Genomic DNA, 27,769 nt, shown 5'->3' with positions numbered 1-27,769 from the left:
TGGATGAAGCACTGAAGATAAGAAACCATATGGATAATCCATATGTTCTGTAAGATGATGTTATATTCCATAAAAGAGTGATTTTAAGGAACTTGAATTGTCTAATATAACACAAGGCAAAATGTTCACTTTATATTTCAGTATGGAAGAATCTCCACCTCAATTCCATTTGGGGTTTGATGGCCTAGTCATAAATACTACTTAGCATTAAACATGCCATTTTTAGTTATTTAGTAAATAAATGGCAAGCCAGAGCTAACAGATACATGGTTTTTCAAATACAACTGAAAATAAAATATTGTCTCATGGTTTGGTTTGGTGGTTAACAGGAAGAGAACTATTTTTTTTTTTTTTCCAGCAAAAGGTTACACTTATATATTACATGTCCCAAAACCTGAAACATGGCTGGTTAAGCATTTTTGGTTTAATTTGTGCTCTGGCTCAAACTTACAAAATACTAAATATATTCGAGCTTCTATTACTCACAATATGACACAACTTTCCAGTTTTCCAACCTAGGGATGATTCAAGATCCACATTTAGCTGTAACATTATAAAAACCATTCTGAGATGTCATTTTTAAGGAATTCATGGAAAGCAAAGAAATCTTTAAAACCCTCGATGTATATTCAAGTTAGAGAATATAAATAGGTTTTGGGCTAGATAAGTAATTTGTTTATGCTTAGTGTGTCATTGACAGTCTCAAAATAGAATTAGTTGCATGGCAGTATCTTGGGTTACTGAAATCTTTGGTTTTCCTTCCAGTTCAAGTGAAAACAATTACAGATTAGTTTAACTGTTCCTAAAATATCTCTTTATCTAATAGTTGAATTTAAAATAATTCGTTTATTTTATTTTTGAAAAAATATGTAAATTTAAAAATAGCTTGTTAAAAATTATCTGGTCTATCAAAAGTAAATATAAAATTTCAAATATGTATAAGAAAAATTACATTTATAAAAACATCAAAATGCCCCCAAAAGATAATATCAATTTAAAGACATTTCCCATAAAAATTAATCTTTCTATGAAAAATGTGACTTATAATTCAGTTTTTAAAATAAAAAATTTAAACACAAGCATTATATTCCCCATACTGAGATATTTATAACTACCAAATATAATTTTTATAGTGATTTTTTAAAAAGTATTCACAAAAATGAACTCTAAGATCTGCTATCAACATTACCCAACGGCATTGTTTCCCCCAAATATGTTCTAAAAAACAAGAGTTCCATGGGCTATTAATACATTTTACTTGAAGATTGATTTCCTTGATCTAAGAAAGGTAAACCCAGTACTTAGCAATACTTGTCAGTCTTTGCTAATGTGCATTGTGAAACTTTAAAAAGGTGCAGAAAATAGTTTCCTGAATGCATTTGAAACTACTTTTTCCTGAAAAATCTCTGAGAACTAAAGATCTACAAAACATATTATGGGAAATACTACTCTGGGGCATGTGGTTACTAATGAAAAAAATGACAACATTACTTATATAGGGTTAATCTTCAACTTAGTTGACTAGTTCTTCAGGTCTAATCCCATCTATGATCTTTGAATTCTTTTCAAATGTGCCAAGTGGTTTTTGATGAGGCCTATCTACCTGGCTTGTTTTAAAAAGAGTACTAGTTTAGAGTTGCTCAAGTTATTAGGTTTAATCCATCTGCACTTCAGTTTCTTTCTTGTTCAAAGAGATTAGGAGGAAGCAAGTTGTGATCCCAGAAACTCAATAAAATGAAAAACAAATGAGTAGAATACAATGAACTTATTGTGCCTGCTATTTATTATTTACAAAAATGCTTGATTTATGTGTACTATATACATTACAATGTTAATACATTTTAATAAAGCGCATAATTTTAAATTAAAAGTCAAAGTATAGTTACTTTTAAAAATAAGTTAAGAACACTGCTCCTCCTATGAAATCCATTCCCCAGAAATTAGCTCATCTGATTAGTACAACTGATCTGCAGTTGGATGGATCCCAAGTAAATTTCATACTGGCACTTGGCAAAATAGAACACAAATTAAAGATAAATTCTGGGACTGCCCTGAGAGCAAAACAATTATAGAGTAATATGAATATATTTAGCTTGTCCCCTTTATGCTAAATTTGCTAGATGCACAGTTTAAATAATACTCCAAATTCTATGCTTAAATTCTGTTTACATCTATTCTGCATTAGTCTGTTGGCAGCTAACTCTGGATTAGGAAAGACTGACATCTGGTAGTAATAGCAACTCTTTACTTGGTCGGAAGTTGAAGCCATGAACCTCAAAGAAATGCAAACCAGGTTTATTACTATGAATATATAAAAATCTTTTAAAATAGCCATTCAATAGGGCTTTTCATGTAAAAGAGAAGCACCATGTGTGTGCTTTTGTTCTCATGGATTATATAATTGACCTACAAAAGTCAAGATTTAAAAGGGGTTAAAGGGATGAATGATTAAATTAAGTAAGTACTTAGGCCTGCATTCCCTTCTCCCACAAGGCTGCCACTGTCCCTTTTATACAGCCTGGGAATGAGAGCCACATTAACCCTATTTAAGTTGGTTATTTAATTTAACTCTCCCTTCCCTTAGTCATAATGCGGGTGGTTCTTGGGTATACATTTTTGCCTCTCAAAGAAGTCTCATGCAGGCAATACTTCAGATGAAGAGCAAATAATTAATTGTATAAAAACAGTAACAACACATATGCAACATAGGAACACACACAAAGTTTTTAAAATTCATCACAATCTTATTAAATCATGTAAAAACACCAGACATGTAGAAAAACAATTATAATCTCAGATTCTATACTTTCCTTAAGTTATGCAGTTAGGGTAATGGAGCTGGGAAAATTGAATCCAGACTACCTGGTCAGAAAGTTTACTTTCTTTCTAGTATATCACAGTTTTTATTTCTTAAATAATAGTATTTTACAGTATGCATAGCCTTTAGTATTATAAATACTGTATAATATACATACTTAGGTACAAAGAGCTTTGTAGTTTGAATTCGCCCAAACCTCCCTGCAGCCCACATTCAGTCTAGTTTTACATTTTGAACCTCTTTGTTCTGCCCTTTCTCTCCCTCTCTTTTCCGTCATCATCACTTGCTTGAGCCTAAGTGAAGGCAGCAGTGAGTAAATGCAGCATCTGGCCTTCCAGAACACTCATGAACTGTGATTACATTTACTCTAATTTACAGACCAGCATGCCAACACATGGACTATTTCCCTTTGCTCTCATTCTTAATGCAACAATGTCAAGGACATGGCCATTAAGAGATGACCTAGGATTATACAAGACTCATCCAGCCCAATATGCTTATTCTACCCCATTATTTTACTTCAACCCCGTCTATAAAAAGCCCTTTCCTTCTATGGCCAGTCTGTGAAGTTTAAGATTTTATATTCCTGGCATTTAGAGATGGAAATTCTTCTTGTATCTTTCCCTGAAGGCATTTGAAATATACTTTGTTGACTCATTTTCAAGGTGGGAAAGATGCTCTTTCTCAAGAGGCTTTTAGATGATCTAGACCAGCGTTTTTCAACCGCTGTTAAGTGTGCCGCGAGATGTTGCCTGGTGTGCCGTAGGTGCAGACAAGACAAGAATTTTATAATTTTTCACTATTTTGTTTACTTAATATTTATTAAAGTAATTATAAAATACTTTCTTTGTATTTATTTGATTCCTATTCAAGAGAATTACTTTATATATAGTCAATATAGGCACAGAGTTAAATTTTTTAACATTTTCTAATGGTGGTGTGCCTCATGATTTTTTTCATGAAACAAGTGTGCCTTTGCCCAAAAAAGGTTGAAAAACACTGATCTAGACTGCTCAAGAGGCTTGTCAAAAAGTCTCTTCAATAATGTCTGGACAACTCACTAGATACCAGACAGGGGAGGAAGGTGGCCTGGTGTGAGGGACATTGAAGTTATTTACCAAGACAAAGGAAAACAACTCATGCATCAGTCAACACTATTTGGCAAGAGATCCCTTAATATATGGTACTTTGCTTCAGCTAAAGACACACAGTTACAAGAAAAGCATACTAGAGCAGAAAAAACAATGGCTCTAGAACCAGGCAGACTTGGGTTGGAATCCTGATTCTGCTACTTACTGGCTGACCCAGGGCAAAGTCCCAATATACCTGAATCTCTTTCTTTATCTTATAGTATCAAACATGCAGAACTGAGGTGAAGATTTAACACCTTATGTAAAGTACCTGGCACAGTATCTAATACATGGCAGGCACCCAATAAACAATAGCTATAAATTTAATTTTTTAAATCACCTGTCTTCAAGAAGTTAGCAACTATTAGAGATGGTGATGAAGTATTTTTTTTTTTTTTAAATACTTCATGAATTGCAAGAGTTAAATAAGGAAGAGAGGTAGTGGCTGCTTGTAGGCAATAGCCCTCAAAACAGCCCTGTAATACAAAGTGGCCCAGCCAAGTCAGCTGATATAACTGTTGCCAAGGCATCCTCGGGAGCATTTCCCTGATCCTCTGCAATCTCCCACCAGTAAGACCACAAATATAAACTCTCATTTTATAACAGTATTGTCCAATAGAAATATAATGTGAGCCATAAATGCTTTTAACTTTTCTAGTAAGCCACATTAAAAAAGTAAAAAACAAACACAATAACACACACACAAAAAAGTGAAGTTAATTTTAATGTGTTTTATTTAACCCCAAATACCATCATTTCAACCTGTAATAAATATAAAACATTGAGTTATTTCACATTCTTTTTCCCCATACTAAGTCTTAGAAATCTAGTATGTATTTACACTTACTGCATCTCAGTTAAGTCTAGCTAGAATTCAAGTGGCCAATAGCCATGCAATACTGAACCTGGGTCAAGTCTAAGAATCTACCCTAATGCTTGTTATTCCACAATCTTATTAAGGAGCTTAAAATCCTTATTATTAAAAGATCTCACTTTTAAAATGTAAACCTGCCACTGGAAAAATAAACCTCTCTGGGAAAGCAGAAAACGAATCAGTTAACATTTCAACAGGGATCATCTCAGACAGGTTAGCCACATGGGGAGTCAAGTGGGATGGTGGAGCAAGTGAGCAGGGGCGCCAGACCAAGGTGGGGCACTGGTCGCTGTCATCAAGGTGAGCATCTGGTGGTTACTGAAAATTCTTTGCTCCCAGTGCTCACACCTGCTGCCAGTGCCAGCTCCACTGGTACCCACTGTGGAGGTGCTGGCCCCATCACTAAAATTGTTGTCATGAACCAAATGCCATAGCCAAATATTCAAACAATAAAAACAAATCTGATAGATTCCATTCAGAGTCCTTGATATGATGCAACAGAAATAAAATGCGTTCTTGATGGCTAAAATTTTACTAGATAAGTTAGTTTCCTAACTTATTACAAAAATAGATTAAAACACTAACATTTCTAATATTATAGATTTCTTCCTTGACTGTGCCTTATGAAATGGCCCACTTTCTTGAAAATAATGGAAAATTAGGGCCATAAGTTCTATAAACTATTTTACTGAAACAAATGACCAAAAGCTATCTTTTCACTGTGGGTGAAACTGTTCCTCATTTAAATATATTCCCTTCCAAAAGAAAATGTCAAGATAGCCAAATACATCTAGTTTGAATTTTCAACATAATGTTCCTAAACATGTCAGAAACATTTACCATATACATAACTTGCATCAGTGAAGAGCATGCAAAACCTTGAATACACAAATCAACATAGCTTTTTGTCAAGAAAACAAGATAGTTTATGACATTCCAGACTTTTTAAAGAACTTCTTCACAAAATTTCCCTGAATTCAATGGAAGATTTAAAGAAACAAAAACAAAGACAGGTACCAACTATTTCTTGAAAAGCAGTTTCAAATCCTAAAGAGATTGAGGTCTCTCATCCTTTCTAAACCCTGCTCTAGGGAAGGTCAAAAGGCATTCTAGGGAATACCCACACTTCAGAATTTCGTGAATTGGTTAAGATGGCTGATTATGTGGTCAATATAAAAGGACTGGACCAGGTCCTAGCCAGTGTGGCTCAGTTGGTTAGAGTCATCCCTTGCACAAGGTCAAAGGCTGGATTCCGGGTCAGGGCCCAGAGATTGTGGTTTGATTCCAGTTGAGGAGTATATAAGAGCAACTGATAGATCTCAATCTCTCCCCACCACCTCACCTCTTCTTCTCTCTCTCTCTCCTCTCTCAAAAAAAAAAAAAAAAAAAAAAAAAAAAAAAAAAAAAAAAAAAAAAAAAGGCACTGAACTGAGAGTCAGGAGCCACAATTGTGAATCTAGAACATGTCACTTCATTCTATCTGACCAAGTCCTTCCTTTTATACATAAAATGAGGTAAGGGTTCCAAAAATTCTATGACTCTAGAAATCATTCCCCTCTTTACTCCTATTTAACTCTCCAAATTTTAAAGTTTACAGAAAATTCCCACTTCCAGTCAATATAGAAAGCTTGTACAAACATTATGCATTCACAACATTATGAATTTATTTCATACCAGTGACTGTACATTTAAAAATGGTTATGATGGTAAATTTAATGTTGTATATATTTTACCACAATAAAAAATATTAGAAGACAGCAGACCCCAGCACTCCAAGATGGCATCAGTTGTACTGGTGAAGGAGAAGTGGTGCATGGATGTACCCAATAACATAGGGGAGTACCAAGCTGGATACTGATACAGGATTTTGTCCCTAAAGACACCGGTGGAGCATTTTAAATCGATTATTACCTGTATTACAACAAGCATGTCAATGTGAATAAAGGAGCATGATAGGGTTTCTATGGTGCTGGCAGCTTACATGCTTTTCAGCTACTACCTTTCTTACAAGGAGCTCAAACAAGTATAATAGCAGCAATACAAGTAACGATGAAGACGGCCCAGGATGAAGGGCATCCTTCTTTGCACCACTCCTTGAGGAACTTGATCATTGCTGAATCCTTTCCTATCATTATTAAGAATAATGACCAATAAGACATGACTGGTACAAAATAAAAATATATTGGAAATTTTAAAAACAGGAGTCCCCACCCCAGCCCACAAAATATGATTATTATTTATAACTTCTGCATAGTATTATAATTACATACTACCAAATACCATTCAAAAAAAGATAAAAGACCAAGTCTAGTAACAGCAAGCTTAGAGTCAGTCAGGTAATCCCAAAATCTGAGGAAAAATTACGATTTGGGTAATGAAAGGAGAGTCAATAAAATGATGTCAAGTACTAAAAAAGTAAAAGTAAAGTTTTAGAAGAATCCAGTTCTAACTGGCATAACAGGGTAGAGACATAAAGATGGAAAAGGCTGACCATTCCTGACCTCTTCTTTGCTCCCCTACTAGATGTTTTCCTGTGGGAGTACTTCTCAGCTGGCATTTGCTTTGTTAGTATGCATCTTTTCATAAAAGTTATTTGTCACTACCTAGGATAAGATATGAGTGAAAGATTACAATGACCATCTCCACTTTCCATAGCTCTGCCATAAGTGGAGGGGAAGCTGGGAAAACACACTCTAATAAAAAGAAACAGTGGATATGGAAACCATACTTAGGAGAATAGGGCTAGTTAGTTCCCCAGCTTGTTCTGAGCCTAAAGCTGTATCTTTTATGCAGCAATTCACCACCAGGTGTAGGCAGGCCAAGTCTTGATTCAGGAATTTAAAAATAAACAATGAAAAATATTTTTGGAATAATATACAAGAAAATAAGAAAGTTGAGTGTTGAGGGAGGGGAGTGACAATTTACTTTTCACTGTATACTCTTTCATGCCTTTTGGATTTTTGTTCCACACCCATACATTTTGTACTCAAACACTAATTTTAAATATTTAAAAATAAAATTAATTTTTATAAAAATATGACTTGAATAGTAAGTTTACCTTAGAAACCAAGTTAATAAAATCATTATTGCTTTTAAAAATCTCAGTGAGCCCTAGTTGGTTTAGCTCATGGATAAAATGTTGGTTGGCCTGCAGACTGAAGGGTCCAGGGTTTGATTCTGGTCAAGGGCACATGCCTGGGTCATGAGCCCGATCCCCAGTAGGGGGCGTGCAGGAAGCACATCACTGATGTTTCTATCATTTTTCCCTCTCCCTTCCTCTCTGAAATCAATAAAAATATATTTTAAAAAACAACTCAGTGAGAGTGCTCTTTACATTTCTAATTTTTAAACTTTTAATTGTATTTTATGTCCATGAAGTATTTTTATTAAGTTACTTTTGAATAAATAAGTTATTTTAAACATTATTAATGCTTAAAATTTTTAAGCACAGAAAGCAAGTTTTTCACTGCAATACTTTAGAAGTTAGTCTGTCAAATCTTGTACTTTCTTCCATCCATTTATAAAATCACTATGTGCTAGTGTCTAGGTCGGCAAACTCATTAGTCAGCAGAGCCAAATATCAACAGTACAATGATTCAAATTTATTTTGAGAGCCAAATTTTTTAAACTTAAACTTCTCTAATGCCACTTCTTCAAAATAGACTTGCCCAGGCAGTAGTATTTTGTGGAATAGCCACACTCAAGGGGCCAAAGAGCTAGCTGCATGTGGCTCGCGAGCCGCAGTTTGCCAACCACTGTGCTAGTGCAATATCCTTTTTTGTTACATGTCCTATTAAAGGGGGCTAAAAACACACAAAAATGACCATCAGGTCTGTAAATAAGCTATAAGTTAACATTCGAGGAGCCAAATCTCATATTGGTTGTTTTATTATGCAAATACACAAAGTCTTACTGGATTGAATTCTCCATTATATTTACAGAGCAAAAATAAATGATTTTGCATGTGCTACTTTTGACGTTTCTGTTTTTTATACACACCACATGTTTATTTTTGAAGTTCTGAGATGAACCACTAAATGTTATTAAAGGGAAACTTTAAAATGGCACAATGACTTCCTGTAATGACAGCATGCAATATTTAATATTGCAATGCTCAATGTCTTCAATTCCTTCTTTTTTTTATTCTACAAAAGTTTAAAATGAAACACAAAAACACAGTTTAGGGAAGCAATTTCATTTAGAAACAAAAAGACTATTCTTCAGCCAAAATGTTGACTATAAATCATTCCCAAATGCACAAATGAAAACAAATCCAAAGATTAGACAATTAGGTAATAACTGACAAGCAATAAAAATGAAAGAAAATTAAGAAATAGTCAAGTTTCTAATGTATTTTATATATGTTACCATCAAGATTTGCTGAATCTACCTAATATCTAGTAGTACAGGTGTATCTTCTTACTGTCACCAGAGTATTAGAAGTGGAGTAAGAAGCAATATTTAAATTTTTATCCCATGATCAAATGTTCCTTCAACCCCTGCTTCCAAAAATATCCCATTCCTCCCTTTCTAACCTCAAAGCCACTGCCTTAGTTCATTTGCTTATCTCTACCTCCTAACTTGTCTCTTTGCCAACACTATCACAACATTCTTCACAACACCAAATCTGATTATGCCTCTCTCATCAGCTAAAATAAGTGCCACGAGTAAAATCTAAATTTTTTTTTAAATAGCACCCAGGGCCTTTATGATCTGATCCTCTCAATTTTACCTTTCCCCCTCGTCTTCCTACCAGATCCATCAATCCACAGACCTACATGCTTGTGCATGTTCTATATCTTGGTCTGTAACATCCTCCTCTTCAACAGTTGAGAGATCCTCTAAAGATTAACTCAAATGACATCCTCCTACATGAACTGTGTCTCCCCAATGAGATAAATACTTCCCTTCTTCATGTCTACCTTCACTTCCTTTAAATCACTGTTATACATAATTCTCAGGCTGGTGTTGGCATTCTATATAATAAATGCCTAATATGCTAAGTGTCTGGTCCACTGGTCGGCCATTCAACCAATCAAAGTGTAATATGCTAATGATATGCTAAGGCCACTCAACCGCTCACTATGACATGCCTGACCTCCAATGCTCAAACTGGTAGGTTAGCTTGCTGCTGGGGTCCTGTCAATCGGGACTGAGTGAGATGGGCCAGATATGCCCTAGAGCCCTCCGGGATTCCTCTTCGATGAGCCAACCTCCCACATCTCTCTCTGGCCCCAATCATGCACCAGGGGGTCCCTTGGCCTGGCCTGCACCCTCTCGCAATCCAGGAACCATTGGGGGTTTTAAAGAGCCAGTTTCGGCCTGATCCCACAGGCCAGGCTGAGGGACCCCACTAGTGCATGAATTCATGCACCGGGCCTCTAGTCAGTTAAGGTATCTCTCTTCCCTACTACAATTCTTGTCTGGTTCACATATGTTGATATGCTGAAAACATATTACCATTCAAATAATATGAACCTCTATTCTCTAGGATGTTTTCATTCTTATAAAGGGATATTTAAATATCTATCATATATATATTCACAATAAAATTAAGGGGTAAATTTTAAGGAATATGAATTATATCTTACTTTTAAAATAACATTAGGGTAAGTAGTACAAGAAAATTAAAGATAATCCTTTCATATACTTTTTCAACAGGCAACTCTTTTATAGGTAATAATGTTGTTTTTAATATGGTAAATATCATTTTGGATTGGCTGAAACAATTATTGGGAACTGAGCTCTCTTTACTTTAAAAGTATAGGTATGGAGAGAAAAAATCGAACCATCTCTATTGACTTAAGACCCTATAAACTAATTTATAAACTGGTTCCTGCTGTCTAAAACCTAGGGATATGATCATCATAAAGCTTTCTTTTGCTTATCTAAGTCATCTCCATAAAATAGGGTATTTAAAAAAAAATTACTCATCCATGACTTGCAAAGGATAAGATAAAAAAAACTGCCTCCTGATTGCTACCTGAATGATGAAAGTATCTTTACTCCCCTCTTTATGCAAAGCAACCTAAACCAGGTTTAATGCAACTATTCTTCCTTTCTCAACCTTATTGCGAAAGCAGGTCTATTTTAGAAATTAGGTCCACTAAGTTGTTTTAATTGTTCTCATGTACATGAGTACACACAAACACACTTTTTTCCTGGTATCTTTTCTAAAAATTGAGATAAAATTTGTTCTTAAATTGTACAAGTTCTAGAACTTTTTCATCACCCCTAAGGAAAACCCAGTACCTACCCTGTTTCCCCGAAAATAAGACAGTTTCTTATATTAATTTTTTCTCCCAAAGTTGCGCTAGGTCTTATTTTCAGGGGATGTCTTATCTTTCCATGCGCTAGGTCTTATTTTCGGAGGATGTCTTATTTCCCGGGAAACACGGTATTAAGCAGTCACACCCTATTTCTCCAATCCCATCCTTTAGCAACCACTAATTTGCTTTCTGTCTCTTTGGGTATGCCTATTCTGTACACTTCATATAAATGGAACCATACAATATTGGCCTTTTGCATCTGGCTTCTTTTGCTTATAATAGTGCTTTCAAGGTTCACTCATGTAAAATGTATCCATACTCCACTCCTTTTTATGATTGAGTAATATGCCATTGCATGGATATATCACACTTATTTATCCATTTGTCAGTTGATTGACATTTGGGTTATTTCCACTTTTTGGCTATTATGCTATCAACATTGGTGTACAAGTTTTTTGTGTAAACATATGTTTTCACTTGGGTATAGACCTAGGATTAGAATTACTGGGTCATAAGATAACTTATATGTTACTATTTTTAACTATCAAACCACATTAACTTTTGGAAGAATAGTCAAACTGTTCCATTTTACTTTCACACACATTTTTAAATATAACACTTTTTATTTTCACATTTTCATTGAAAGCAAATTGTCCTATCTGTAGAGAAAATATTTCCTTTGGGACCCAGGGTGCTTAGAAGTTAAAATAAATGCAAGGCTTTAGAAGATAGACTAAATATCTTCAAAACATAAAGATGTAAAGCAATACATCAAACCCCTATTACAGCAAAGTTTATTCTAGTCACCAAAAGCGTTAAATATGCAAATATTTAAAAATGAAAGAGGAAAAGGACAATTCTCAAGTTTATACACTCAGCCAATAACTATGCACTGATCTCCACTCACAGCAACTTTCTCCTCAAAATCTCCAAATAGATGTCTAGTAGACATTTCAAACCTAACATTCCTCAAACTGAACTATTCTCACCCATACCCCAAACTTGTTTCTCCTATAACTTTTGCTTAGACTCCAAACCTTGGTGACAAGTTTGATTTCTCTCTCTCACATCTCAGTTAGTAAAACCTGTTGCCTCCAAATTAAATATACCTAGAATTCAATCTATCTCACCATCTCTACCAGACACATTATCTCTCACCACAACTAATGCATCAGTATGCTCTAGTGTCAAAACACAGCCAAAAGAATGTTTTTAAAACCTATGTCAGATCATGTCCCATTCTGTTCAAAGCCATTCAGTGGCTTCCCAACACCATCTTCATTCTGTTTCATCCATGCCACAAAAGGTAGGGCCTCAGGGCCTTTGGGCTTGTTGTTCCTTGTCACCATGATCTTCTCCTTGATATGAGATACATTCTCAAGCCTTCGCTTATGTGTCATCTTAGTGAGGACTTCACCTCACCATTAGATTTACATTTATCATTACCCTCAAACACTCCCTTGATCTTCTTTCCCTGTTCTACATTTATTCATAACATCCACGCCTGCACAACATATACTCTATTTGTCTTTTTCTATTTACCTCCAAGAATATAAACTCCATTAGGGCAGGAGGGTTGTCTGTTTTATTTACTGCTGAATTTTCAGCACTTAGAACAGGGTCTAACACATAATAAGTGCTCAGTACGTATTTGTTGGATGAATAAGTGAATAAATGAAAGGAAACATAAAGCTGCTCAAAAAAGAAAAGATCTGCCCTAACTGGTTTGGCTCAATGGATAGAGTATCGGCCTACAGACTGAAGGGTCCCAGGTTCAATTCCAGTTAAGGGCAAATGCCCAGGTTGTGGGCTCAAGCCCAAGTAGGAGGCTTCTGATAAATGATCCTCTCTCATCATTGATGTTTCTATTTCTCTTCCCTCGCTCTTCCTCTCTGAAATCAATACAAATATATATTTAAAGTAAAATAAATTAAAAGATCTAAACAGAGGTCAAATAAATATTTATAAGGAATTAATATACTAAACATAAAGCTGGGGTGACAATGGAAAACACCATTTCTAGAAAAATATGCCACAATGTTTTTACAGTCTGCTTGCAGCGGTCGCCAACCTGTGGTCCGTGAACCACTGGTGGTCCATGAGGTCCGAAAGGTTGGCGACCGCTGCTTAGGGAAAACTGTTATTCTTGTTCATTTCATTGTTTTTGAAAAGGATCTGTCCATCATCCATTGCCAAGGTCCTTTAGCTTCTGAAGAACTAAAACTCTGGGAGTTGACAAGTTCTTGGAGTGATAATGTCCTTTTCTCAACTGACATATGTTGAGCCAAGGACTTTCATAGCCTTGAGCTTCTATTAGGCCCAATCATAATACCTTCACATAGTACAATCACAGATTTCTTGGCCACCTTCCAACTAAAAGCATCAGTTGTTTAATTCACTTCCTTTGGAAGTATAATCACGGCATCTTCAAACTGTGGCAATGAATCTTAAGACAATCTATCTCACTCCCTCACATATTTATATATGAGAAAACTAAAAAAGAAAAAAAGAAAGTGACTTGCTCTAAAATATCTTGAATAATTACACTAAGTATTTTCAAACAGTAGGTGATAAACATTAATTAAGTCTAAGAGTATTCAGACACTTTGGAACAAATTGTTTAAAATCCAAAACCAAACAATGTTATTTACAAAAATTAAGTAGAAATGATTATATATCCAAATATCAACAACTCTATCTATCCATACATTAGCTTTAAAAATCATAACAGAGGTATCAACAGAACTATATTCTAGCATTCAGCAAAGTAAATGATGGACAAATTTAGATTTTTTTAAAAATGTAAACCTCTTCCCAAAAGGAGACTTTCCTTGCCCAGTGATGGGACTGATGGTGATTTCTTATTTTGTTTGTTTGTTTTTTGTTTAAATTTCTTTATTGATTAAGGTATCACATATTTGTCCTCATCCCTCCATTCCCATCCCACACCCCTCCCCATACATGCCCCCAACCCCTTTTGTCCTTGACCACTGGTTAGGCTCATATGTATACACACAAGTCCTTTGGTTGATCTCTCCCTTTTATCTCCACCTTCCCCTACCCTCCCTCTGAGGTCCAACAGTCTGATCCATGCCTCCTTGTCTCTGGGTCTGTTCTTGTAACGATGAGATTTTTCTAAAGTTTTTTTTTTCCAAATAGCAACTTTCCCAAGCATTACTAGCTTCAAAATAGCAATAGAAGTATGTTTCTATGAACTAGTCATTTTAAGTGGGGTTTCAGAAACCCCACCTCTGTAATATTCTAATTATTACCTAGGGAGGTATGTCCTTGGCACTATTAGTAATGGGAATGGACAAATTTATGTTCTAGCCTTCAAGAACCTTACAATGGAAAAAGACTGTGAACCACTATTATAAACTATTTCCTATCATCTATAATAACCTATAATAATAAAAACATAATATGCAAATTAGGCCAGATGTCCTGGACGACCTTCTGGATGTAGTTGCAGCAGGGGGTGGGGGGGCCCAGGGTGAGGGGGCCCAAAGCAGAGGCAGCCACGGCAGCGGGGAGCCAAGCCCCTTGCACGAATTTCGTGCAACCAACCTCTAGTGTTACAGAAAAAGATTTATTATTTTCATGGACAGTAATTTCTTGCCATCACTCTTTCTATAACCTGCACCTACCCTGTCTGTCAGAGCCCACCCCTGTTCCTCTTTCCTGGGGATCTTTTTCCGACCACTCCATCTATGGTGCTTGACCAGATGACCTGTGACATTTGTTATCTGTAACTGTCATTTAGCATACATCACACACTGTCAAGTAATATCTTTTGTACTGTCATCTTAGTTGTTGCTGACCTTTCCTATGTTTGACTGGAAAGTCAAGTCAGAATTCCAAGAAGTTATATATGTAATTGGTTTCCCTATGGAGTTTTTCTGGAAGATATCACATTAATTCTCTTACACATGAAGGGGAAGAGTCAGAAGTTCTAAAAAAGTGATTGAGTTTAAAGTACACAGCACAACCATCAATGAACTTTAATTTTAGAAGCTTTTTGATTATACAAAACCAGTAATTTCCAACCTTTCAAAGTAATAAGAATGCCTTTTAAGGTTGAAATGTTAAAACACACACACACACACACTCTCAAATTACCAGATATTAAATATCTCTTAATTGAGCAGGTACATGCATTCAAAACTATTAGTACTTATATGTGAAGTATGGTATTTATTTGGTTACAGTGCATACTTAATGTGTATGAGAAGTTAAGGTTCCCCCAGAACCTTAGACTGGCACATGATTGAATTTTACTGTTCTGTGGACATGGGATATTACTGCCATATCAAAAAGTACTGCTACCTAAAAATATGTAGGAACAAGCAAAATACAGAAAAACAACTAACAAACTCCACCCCAACCCAACCGGATTACCCCCCCCCTCACACACACACACACACAACTCCCACAAACACAGCATAAAACCCTTCAATAATTCAACACCTCATCCCATAAAGTAGCATATTTTAAGCAACATGAAATAATTCACTTCAATGTTCAATAATAAACTTTCCTTGTGGTTTAAATTAATATATAACATAGCAAAAGGAACAAAGAAATGAACATTATAGACAAAATCAATTAACAAATATTTGAAGGTCAATATCATACATAATTCCCGATTCTAATGAAATCTCAATCCTATTTATCCATTTCATCACCCTCTTAAAAAAAAAAAATCAATGTTTTCCAGCAGTGTCAGAAATATTATTCTAATTTTGGTTTAAGTTTTTTGTGCAGTTTCCAGAAAGAACGGGCTTACATGCATTAGCAGTAAGCATGGTGTTTAAAGAAAATCGGCCTGGGCTCAAATCTTGGCTCTGCCACTTATTAACTGTATGGTCTTGGGCAAGTTACTTAACTTCAGATAATTTATGTCAAGTGCTTAACATAATCCTTGGCAGGTTTTAAGGGGTGAAAAAAAGATGGTTACTGATTAAATAATAACAACAAAGATCTTATCATAACAATTTCAAAGCTTCCTTTCAATACAAATTGTCAAAGTTCCTTTTTATCCGGCTTTGATAGGCCTATTCTAGGTGTGCAAAACCTCCACTGACCTATACCGATTCTACTACTTCCGGTTCTACTAACATCTACTATCATTGGCATTTTCTGGAAATTTGGAAAAACTTGACCAAAAAAAGAAAGAAAAAAACAGGAGGCCACTTGAGTAAACCAAAACAACAATAAAATTCTCTCTGAAAAAAAATGAATTCACTCATGTAGGAACCACTGCCTTAGAAACTGAGACAAAGTAAAAATGCAAGAGAAAGAAAATAATCACCACTTAAAACTCTACCTCTAGTTAAGCAGATGATCTGTTTGATGATTTTAAGCCCAAATAAATTTTAAACATCATCATTATTAACTGCAAAAGCCATCAATAACCAGAACCACTAATGATGCATGTCTCATTGAATTAATTTTACCACTTTTAATAATGTCTTCACCATCACTAAGCTATTTTTAAATATAAAGTCTCAACAACTTAGTTTCTCCTTTCCCATGCATTTCAACAAATAGTGAATTAGTTCTTCATCATGTGCCTACGCCTCCTGCTGGGAAACATAATTAAAATTAAGCAAGCAACAATTCCACTCATTACTAAGATTCTGCCAGATCCTTCAATGAAGCTGAACCTGCTTTCTCAAAGTCAGATGAGAGTTCCCTAAGAAAAACGTGGGGCTGCTCAACTTGATGTTGGCCATTCAGCAGATGGCACTCTTCCCTTTGAGCCCAAATTAGACAACCTCAAAGAACTGTGTTCTTTGACAGTCAGGTGTGATACAAAGCAGGAATTCTCTCTTCAAAGTACTTAACTGATAGTCACAATCCCTCCAGAAATATATTCATCAAAAGCTGATGGCCCAACCAGACACTTTTAAAGAGCCCAGGAAAGCTCAGATTATAAAACATCAAACACAACATAAAATCACCTAACTTAAGTGATTACCATGTAATCAGCTTCTCAGAGCCTTCACTGTGTCAAGCAGATACACTGTTCTTATTCAGGCATAAAAGGTTCCTTCCCTATTACATTCTATTATAGAGGTGACCAGATCCTTATCAAGTATTTCAACAATATTTAATGATATTTAACGATAACAAAGTATGTAGAGAACTATAATTTCTGTCATTATCAACATTTACTAAGACTAATAAAAGATGTATTACTTTCAACTTTTTTTATTTAAAATAATTTGTGATAACCCCTTAAAAATCAAACATCCTAATACAAAATTATTACCAGGGGCCCAATGCACAAATTTGTGCACCTTGAAAGGTGGACCACAAGGCTGCAATGAGCACAAGGGCGGGTGTAGGCCCATCCTTCACACCCCTGCCCAGCCTCTCCTGCCATGGGCCCCAGCCCCATCTGCTGGCAGCCTTGTTCCCACTGGCGCCATCAGCGGGTGCCAGGTGAAGCTCCTGAGAGGTGATTGGGCTGGCGCCAGGCGCCGGCAGCAGGCGTGAGCGGGCCGGGCCAGCGCTGGCAGTGGGTGCGAGCGCTGGGCAGGACCATGGCACACAGGAGCAAAGAATTTTCAATAACCACCAGAGGCTTGCCCCAATGACAGCAACTGGTGTCCCACCTTGGTCTGGTGCACCCACTCACCTGCTCCACCATCCCACCTTGGCCAGCCATGTTCCATGCTCTGTCGTCTGCTGCCAACAATCGCCATGTTCTGTGCACATCCCCTGGTGATCAGCACACATCATAGCAACCAGTTGTTGGGTTGTTCTGCCATTTGGGCTATTTGCATATTAGGGTTTTATTATATAGATAGTGTTGCCCCCCAAAATGTGTGAAGCAATATGGATTTTTGATTCATTAATGATATGTATTTTACTTTAATATAAAATGGATCCCAACTATTACATGATGAATAAGCTACTTCTGTTTGAGATCTTTTTGAAATGTAAAAAGATGACAGTTGTGGAGTGAGATGGAAGTAAAATCCTTTTAGTGTAACATCCAGTTGAAAGCCAAACTTTTCAGCAATATGATAACGAATCCCCTTAAAAATTCTACCTTTTTCACCCTAGCCCATTTGGCTCAGTGCATAGAGTGTCGGCCTGTGGACTAAAGGGTCCCAGGTTCAATTCCGGTCAGGGCACATACCTGGGTTGCAGGCTCCTCCCTTGGTACTAAGCCCTTGTTAGTGCCTGCAAGAGGCAACAAATTGATGTGTTTCTCTCACCTTGATGTTTCTCTCCGTCTTTCCCTCTCTCTTCCACTTTCCCTAAAAATCATCGGGAAAATATCCTCAGATGAGGATTAACAAAAACAAATAAAATTCCACCTTTTTCTAGGAGAGATCAAAGACCAGGCAATAAAAGTCATAGTAGGAAGATATGAGGAAAATTGTTTTAATGTTAAAAAAAACACACACAATAACAACTACAAGCTGGGAGTGGGGTTAGTAAGGCCAATATATCAACTTCACTGCCATCTCTTTCCCATTTCCACCTCTCATCCTATGCACTTAAGCCCATTCACAACCCCACTTGAGCTCTGACCATCACCCTTCCCCAACCACTTCCTTAGATATTAAAAGGCTGACCTTTCAAAATCTTTTTCTTATGTATTAATAAGACAAATGAGATTAGAAATGACAATGCAATAACAGTTGCTGGCTCTAATTTCTTTTCTTTTTTTTTTGGTTAATTTTCACCCGAGGATATTTTTCTTTTTTTTCTAAATTGAACTTGTATCTTTCAAATTTATGGGTTTATTGTTTTCCTATTATATTTTTATTACTGATTTCAGAGAGGGAGAAGGAGAAAGAGATAGGAACATCAATGATGATAGAGAATCATTATCAGCTGCCTCCTGCACGTTCCACATTGGGGGATCAAGCCTGCAACCCAGACATATGCCCTGACCAGGAATTGAACTGTGACTTCCTGATTCATAGGTTAATGCTCAACCACTGAGCCATGCTGACCAGGCCCATGGATATGTTTGCATTGATTGAGAGAGAGAGAGAGAGAGAGAGAGAGAGAGAGAGAGAGAGAGAGAGAGAGGGAGAGAGAGAGAGAGAGAGAAAGAGAGAGAGAGGGAGAAAGGGAGAAGAGACAAAGAGAGAGAAACATCCATGTGAGAGAGAGACATAGACTGGCTGCCTTTTGCACACACTGACCAGGGCCAGGGTTGGAGCCTGAAACTAAGGTACATGCCCATGACTGGAATCGAACCCAAGACCAAACTAAGGTACATGCCCTTGACTAGAATCAGAACCCAAGACCCTTCAATCTGTAGGCCAACACTCTCTCCACTGTAGCTCTAGTTTCTGAAGGATTAAAAGTAGAGTGCTCTTGAAGAGTCCCTGGGGAAGCTGTGATCCCAAAATATAGTTCTTTTGACATACAAAATAAGCCTAATTATCTTCTCCATGAGGATATTGAGTAAATCCTTCTTTTTGCTATGGCACTGTCATTCTAAAAGATCAAAAGATGACAGGATGAGAATATTGTATGGAAAAGGAAAAAGGAAATGCTGTCCTTGCAAAGGATGAGCCATTGTGGAAGAACTTCACGGAAACATTGCTGATGGTGACAAATTAAAGGCATATATCAAGTCCCCAAGATACTGAAAACCTCAGCATTTCCCCAGCCTGACTGCTTTTTATTATACATCATTGGAATTCCAGCTCCCCTAGCAGGCAATCAGCAGCCATGGGAGCTGAATAAAGCAGGCTCTGAACTCACACTGTCCTCCCGTCTTCTATCAATTAGGTACTTCCTAAGTGGCAGATGGGGAGTAAAAAATTACAAGGATAAACTTAAAGGAGTGTGAGAGTTACCAAAAAGAATAATTTCATGTATGTTACTTAGAGTTAGGTTTTCATCTTGCTTAATCCATTACTTACCTTAATGTGGATTTGCCTTAGTGCACATTGTGAGCATTAAATTTTATTAATATATACAGTATATTTCCTGAGACATTGATTTTAAGAACATTATGTTGTTACTGCCCTTAAGTTTCTAAAAAGTGCTTCTATCCCCTGGTTGGCTGGTTGTGGAAAACTTTTAGCCTATGGAAATCATGTATGCCTACTGTAGAAAAAAGTGAGTCTCATAACCTGAGGTTCAAACTGTAGCTTTGTTTGAGGAGGTAGCAACATTAAATGCTAGTTAATGTACTACCTATACATACACCAATATCCTCAGGCCCAGTTTCAGGCAATTTGAAACAAAGATGTTTCAAAGTTCATCTTACATCAGGGAATCTTACCATTCACAATTAAGCTTTAACTAAAGCCAACTTTTTAAAAAAGTAAATGTAAAGTTTATGGTGGTGATGCAGATCAGACTTACATCAGGTAAAAGCTCAATTTTTATCTAAATTCATTATAAAGATATAATTTTGTCAAACCTTATAAGTCTTTTACAATAACAGTACAGCTTTTACATAGTTAAAAACTAGTCTATACTCTCTTCCTAAGACCGAAACTTATTATGGTAAAACTTTCAACATCAAAGATGGGTTCCAGCCAAAATCGGTTTGGCTCAATGGATAGAGCGTCGGCCTGGGGACTGAAAGGTCCCAGGTTCGATTCCGGTCAAGGGCATGTACCTTGGTTGCGGGCATATCCCCAGTAGGGGGTGTGCAAGAGGCAGCTGATCAATGACTCTCTCATTGATGTTTCTAACTCTCTATCTCTCTCCCTTCCTCTCTGTACAAAATCAATAAAATATATGGGGGGGGGGGGGGGGAAGATGGGTTCCATCCACTTGGTAACTTTTGGTGACCAGGCTACTACTTTTGGGCTATGCTGGACAGCACTGACAGCCACATTCATTCTTTAAGGTTTCTAAGGTACTCTTTGTTAAATTGCTCCTTCAGTGTAGTAAGTAATGTCGTAGAAAGCTAAAAGAGATTATTAATGAAGCTTTTCAAAGATACTCAACAAAAAGTAGTATAAGAAACAAAAGACTGATTCTCATCTATGCTATCATCTAATGCTGTAGGGTAAGTTACACAGTATTTTCTTAACATTCAGATATGTTTTCAACGGTGCAAATAAGTTTGAACATTATTTTGAAACTTGTTGAGATATTTAAAAATCAACATTAAAATGCATATAAATAAATAAACCAAGAAAATTCCCATGAACCTTTTTCCTCCAAAGGTTCCATTTTCTCCAAAGGTTTCAATTTCCACAAAATGGATCACTGTCAATAAAAGACTTCTAACCTGCATGACTTAGAGACGATTCTTAATACAACCCATTACAGTAAAAAGTTGAGATTGTCTTGGCTTTTGGCCAAGAGGATTTAGTCTCTGGCAGAACCCGAAAGACTTCATAACAATCTCATCTATAAAAACTTTGGCATGGACCCCAAGATCAAATGATAAAGTATGAACATAGAAAACATAAAATAAAGTATTAGGTCACTCATTTTGAATCTCATGATATGACACAGCCTATGATTAGTCAATTAATTTCAAATAGGGTATCTACGTTTGAAAGAAAGAATAGTACTCTGGATTAGACATCAAATTTTTTCCTATTCAAACTCTATAAATTTAATATTTCCAAAGAAATTGGAAATAGCACTGAATATTGTGTTTATTTAATGTAAGAAACAGTAGTTAGTAACCTGTGTCTCTGATACAGCTTGAGATTTTTAAATTCAACGTATGCTTATTTTTCCCTTATATTATATCACATTAAATGGTCAAAAAAAAAGGACTTATCGGGTCTCTACAATAATTCTATACATTACTTAAAATGGCTCCTAATTTGAGTTATAACTAATTTTGCTTTGCCTATCAACTACACTGGTGAAGCAGCAACACAGGCTGTGAGTGAAGTCACAGATTCTATCTTTTTACTTAAGGATAATTTTAAGAGGCAATTCAGTGGAACTTAAGATAGATCTAACTTAAAAATCTAACTCAGGTGGGTATCGTGTTAGAATTAGAAGATGAGGCCCACTGATTTAGTGCAGAACTGGAACCTTTTGTAGGTGCATCATTGCTAGTTGGAGAGCTATACACTTGGCAAACTTAAAAAAAAAATTAAATGTTATTAGTAATTAAAATGACAACATACTCTAGCATCCTTGCTAAACATATGTTGTGTGAGAATCCTCTTCCAAAGTCAAAAGGTGATTCTACTTAATGCAGATTAATCACCACCCTTCAGGTTTAAACACAACCTATTGGTGGTATTAATATTGGAGGGTGTGGCTAAACAAGACACATGCTCAGCTGTAGTCTTGGGAATACTGTGAAGTCATTTGCAACTGTTACCAGGAGAGTAATAGAGTTTAAGGGCTCACGTAGTTACATGGCCTTACTCTTGAGCCAGACCCTGCGTTCAGAACTAACCTGTGCCACCTGGTAATTGTCTACCTGGGTAAAATACTTAACTTCTCTGTGTCTCTGTTTAATCATTGGTTGTCATGAAGATTAAGAAAATTAAAACTGTGCTTGGCACAGAGGAAGAGCAAATAAATATTGACTGTTACAAATATTTGCTGAGTCTTCACTTGGTGGGTAGCATGATATAACCACTTTCAAAAAAGTGTTTTTAATATACTGATGATAAACAGATAAAGCACTTATTCAGCACCAGACTATATTCTAAGCACTTTACATATAACCACAGGGTTAAGCTAAGCTTCTTATACTATTGTCCCACAACGTTCTATAAACTCAGTTTGTACAGAGTTGGGTTTCTATACGTTTATGGGATTTCTTCTCTCAATAGAAGTGTTTTTTATATCCTGATGACATGCATAAGTTTTGCCCAGTAGTGCTAACAAACTGCTTTGAGATCGGTGACATTAAACAGCTAACAACCTGTAGAGACTTAGGTATGACAAAAACATACATAATAGGCCTGTTTCAGGAAGCCTTACAAACTTAGATGTTGAGTCCTACTCTGAATCTAAGTTTTGGGATTGTGTGTAGGAGGTGAGCTGGTGCTATGAGCTCTTAGTTCAAAAGACATTCTGATTTGAAACACAAATCCATACTTTAAATACCATTGAGCAGAACTCACATTCATTACAGTATAACATTATTGAAAAAAATGGGTTAGAAATAGCAAAGTGTGCAATATAATTTTCTTGTTCTTTTTCAGAACATAAAATTTGTATTCTGAAAATATAACACTTCTATAATGTAAAGTATTTCCTAGGTAGATGATCACCTACATCACATATTAAATGTTACCAAACATTCCCTGATATCACACATGTAAAAAGCTACAAGATACAGAATGCTTATAACCAACTACCTCAAGGAGTATTAAATTATGCTTAACATTCAAAATAGACACAATGCCTTTTTTTTTTTTTTTTTTTTTTCTCCTTCAAAAGTAACTACTACCAACATGCCAGCACTTGAGGTCAATTTAAGACTGAACTCTTTGGAAAGATGAAAAGTTAACGTAGCAAAAGTGGCCATTTTTTTTGGGGGGGGGGGGGTCTGGTCCTCCCTCAGCAAAGTTAATGTGCTTAATTTAAGCAAAGGAAAACGAGTTACAGAGCAAATATAATGTGATCGAGACTGAGATATAAAAGCTACACATATGCTCCACAAGCAACTCTACCCTATAAATGAGTCGGTCTCATACCTAATTACACAAAAAATTTAATAGTTAAGCATCTTAATTTTCAAATGACAAATGACACTGTACTCTTAGTTTATCCCCTAACAAAAACCCTCATTATAAGTCTTCCAAAGCCAAAATTAAGATGTACTGGGCGTGATGCAGAAACACCGAATCCCAAGAACTATTTCACATTGCTACGTCTAAAACGTATAATTTTTACACAATCGTGCATTATAGGTTTAGGTAGCTGGTTCCAAGCCCCGGAACCTCATCAACTCCTTCACCAAACTTGCATAGAACAGCCATGACTGAGTTAAATTCCATGTCTCCCCAAACCACGCCGGCAGGTCAACTGCAGCGGCAACATGTGCCGAAGAAATCAGTGGTTTTCCTTACGCTGCTCCCATTTTAAACGGGCACCCTTCTTGCAATCAGATCTCTGCAACAACAGCAGCAACAAAAAAGTTCACCTGAGGCCATTCTTGGCATTTTTAATAAGAGGCCCAGCTCCTTCTACCTGTCTCTGTGGTCTCGCCTGAGCTATAATAGCATACCTCCGAAGGAGCTGGACGGGCCCCAAACACCGGCAGCAAACCAGACCGGCTGCCAGCTCTGCTTGTCACCCCGGGGAGAGAACTCAGCCTAACCAATGCGTTTTTCCAGGGGGAGAGGTTGGGGTGTGTGTGTGTGTGTGTGTGTGTGTGTGTGTGTGTCTGTGCGCGGGCGCACGCAGAGGGGGACGACGGGGATGCGGGTCACGGGAGAGAGGTGGCTGAGCACTTCCAACTTGTAACAAAAAGTGTCTTAAGTGGGAGAAAGGAAACAAACCAACACTCCCACCCACGGTACCTCCACCTTTCCCAAGCGCGGGAACTCCCCCCGCCCCTTCCCAAGCCCCGGCCAGGAGCGCACCTCCCCGAGTGCGGGGTCCCCGGGTCCCCGAGGCTGCAGCCCCTCCAGATCCTTCCATCCCCCGCCCTCCTGGGAAAACCAGAGGGCGCCCCGGAGTGGGGGCCCACCCCCGGCGCCCCCAGACCCTCCGCGCAAACCCACGCTCCTCGGGCCACCCCGAAGCTCGCAGCCCGGCCCCTGGGTGAGGCGAGGGGAAAGGGGGTGGGGGTCACCCAGGGCGGCGGGGGCAGCCAATAGTCCCCTCGGCTCCGCGACCCCCGCGCGACTCCCTGAAGGGTCCCCGCAGCCCCAGCCTTGCAGGAGCGGCCGCGTCCCCGCCGGGAGGAGGGGCCGAACCGCAGCGCCTCCCGTCGCTTCCCTCAGGATTACCTCGAAGCGCGCCGCCGGCTTTGTGCTCCCCTCCCTCTTCCTCCGCGGCCGCCGGCGCAGCAGCGGCCGTCTGATCGCCGCCGCCGCCTCTTCTTAAGCGGCCCCCGGGCTCCGGAGGGGAGGGCCGCCAAGGGGAGGGCGGAACGGGAGAGGAGGCGGGAGGAGAGGGTGGGACTAGGTCAGGAGCCGAGCCCCGGGTAGCAGGAAGCGGCGACACCTGAGTCGCAGAAGCCTCTCGCTCCGGTTCTCCAAAATTTCATGTAAACCCCACTCCTCCCACGCCCGCCCCAGCCCTGACGACCGTTACGGGCGGCGGACCGCGCTCTGGCGGGACTGGCCCGGCGCCTCTCGAGCGCCCCTGGCCCCGCCCCTCGGCCCCTGAGAGTCCCTGGCCCCGCCCCCTACGGGCCGCCTCTCGCAGCCTCCAAGCGCCCCCTAGCCCCGCCCCTCGGCCCCCGATCGTCCCCCCCTGGCCCCGCCCCCTACGGGCCGCCTCTCGCAGCCCCTGAGCGCCCGTAGCCCCGCCCCTCGGCCCACCCGCGCTTCTTAGCCACGCCCCCTCGGAATCACAGGACGTGCCTGGCTCGAGGCCACGCCCCTCGGCCCCTCGCGCCCCTCCGGAGCTTTGGCTCCGCCCCCTGCGGCCCCCCCTCCACGCGCGCGAGCGCCCAGGCGGTGAAACTGCGGTCCTGGGGGCCTCCGCCAGGGCTTGGCGCGGGGCTGCCGCCCGGCACCTCCTCCCCCGGCCATGCAGCTCGGGTCCGAGGCGTCCCCAGAGGATCGGATTGGAAAAACGACCCCGACAGAAACCCGACTGCGAGGGGGAGGAGTCGCGCCTCGGAAGGGTCGCCCGCTCCAACCTGGGAGAGACCCCACCCCATTCGGAGGCCGAGCGGCCTCTTTCCGGGTCCGCCTCTGCGGTCCGCACGGATTGTGGGGTCTTCACAGGGGTTGGGTCACGGCTGAGGTCCAAGCCCCGCACGCCCCCCATCGGAGGGGCCTGGATTTTTTCTCCCCGAGCACAGTGGCCCGTGGGGGCGCCTCCTCCCTCTTAGCTCCACCGAGGGGCAGGGCAGGGGTTCTCTCAATCCTGCAACCCTTCCACCCTTCCGGGGTCTTCACCCCCCACTCTGGCCGCCGCCTTGTGGCTTTCTGAGAGCTGAGCTCTTGGAGGCGAAATGCCGAGGCACCGCGAGCCTTCCAAATGAACCCCCGGGCCTGGGAAACTTTGCAACGTGCCATCGCCGGGATGTGGATCCATCCACAGGTGACCCCCGGCCACCCACCCCGCCGCCGGCACACGTCTCCCATCACAACCTTTTCTCAGCCACGCACCCCTTGCTCTTGCACCCACGACTTGCACATCCCTCCTGCACACGCGTCCTCCATCACCGGCCAGAACCCACCACACCCCATCCAAGCGCCATTCTGGTTATTCATGGTCCCCTGGGTCCACCCCACCCGGACGCACACAGCAAACTTCACTCCCCACTCTAGATCCCTTCCGCTTCCAAGCGACGATTGCATTTCCTTTCCTTCCTCCTCTGCAGTCTTTCCCCCCTCAAATACTTCACGCCATCCCCCATCTTCATCCCCTCCCTCTCCTCTAAAAAAAATTTTTTTTAAAAAAATGTGCTAATTAAAATGTAGTTTCCTCTTCCCACATATGAAGGGTGGGAAATGAATCTTGTCTTGGCATAAACCGTGATACAATTTATCCTCGTTTTCTCTCTCCCCTGGACTAAAGCTATAAGATATTTTAGTCTACCATCATCTCCCATCTGCTCAAAATCTAGCCATGCTTGATGTTTTTTGTTGTTGTTGTTGTTGTTTTTAATCATCAAGCATGGTTATGGGATTGTAAGGAAGGCTTCCAGGCTTTGGGGAGGAAATATTTTTTAAAATGCTCCACCTGTCATTTTTTATTTGGCATTTAAGAAGATCTGCAGTATTGGAGAGAGAGATTGGGAGTGGCTAGATATTTTATATATTGCATTAAAAAGCAAAAAAAAAAAAAAAAAAAAAAAAAAAAAAAAAAAGAAAAAGAAAAAAGAAAGCCTTTGCTTGCATTGTGGTTAGCCTTTTTATGAATAGCCCCCCAAAAAAGTATGTTATGGGCACATACCAGACAATAGTCTTCACTGAACAGGGCATTTGCCAGTCACATATCTAGACGACCCCCTTCCCCCCATCAAAGGAAGGCAAATGAACACAACCCATTTTCAGCATGCCTGACGAGCAATTTTCTCCCTTTCACACAGTTTCTGGGCAAAAATGGAATAAAAAATCGTGCTTACCCACGGAGGATGCGAGGCTTTCTTGTAACCAGGGCAGGAGACGCGTGTCTTCTAGGTGTGGATTCTGCAGTGCTGCACAGAAACCCGCCGCAGCCTCAGACCCGCGGCGGCAGCAGCAGCCGCCAGCAGCCCGCAGCCCGCAGCCCGGAGCCCGCAGCCCGCAGCTTCTCCCAGTGCTGAGTAGTAAAGTGTTGTGACTTAGAAGACTGACTCCACAATTAACAGGAAGGCGCTTGCTTAGAAGAGAGGAGGCGGACTCTCTCTTACAGGAGTGGGCTTGGTTCGTCGTCCTCCCCGCTATTGCTTCATCAGAAGCAGAGAAGGGTGGAAGCGGGGAGTTTTTTTGGACCTAGTAAAGCAATACAGCTGTGGGAGGTCAAGGTTAAAATTAACTGGGTGATCGAGGGACCGGTTTAGTGTGAGTCACTGCAAGGCTGGAGGCACTAGTTTTAAAGAGCCCTGATAACTTCAGACATTGGGGTCTGGGCAAAAATAAACCCC

At 39.4% G+C, this 27,769-nt stretch overlaps 1 protein-coding gene across 4 annotated transcripts in view; it reads right to left on the bottom strand.

The window, feature by feature from the left end:
• Nucleotides 1–27,492, bottom strand: part of ADD3 (adducin 3) — a 96,491-nt gene extending 68,999 nt beyond the window's left edge. For 2 of the 4 annotated variants that reach the window (XR_004988149.2, XM_036438968.2), the window contains exon 1: nucleotides 27,269–27,491. The gene's annotated coding sequence lies outside the window, so the exon portion shown is untranslated. Of the gene's footprint in view, nucleotides 1–24,971; nucleotides 25,311–27,268 lie in introns of those variants that run through there. The other 2 variants (XM_036438966.2, XM_045582071.1) reach the window with 2 other exon arrangements.
• Between the last annotated feature and the right edge of the window lie 277 nt (nucleotides 27,493–27,769).

Source organism: Pipistrellus kuhlii, unplaced genomic scaffold (genome assembly GCF_014108245.1).
Source record: "Pipistrellus kuhlii isolate mPipKuh1 unplaced genomic scaffold, mPipKuh1.p scaffold_m20_p_15, whole genome shotgun sequence".
Lineage (NCBI taxonomy): Eukaryota > Metazoa > Chordata > Mammalia > Chiroptera > Vespertilionidae > Pipistrellus > Pipistrellus kuhlii.
This window is presented reverse-complemented; position numbering and strand designations above follow the sequence as displayed.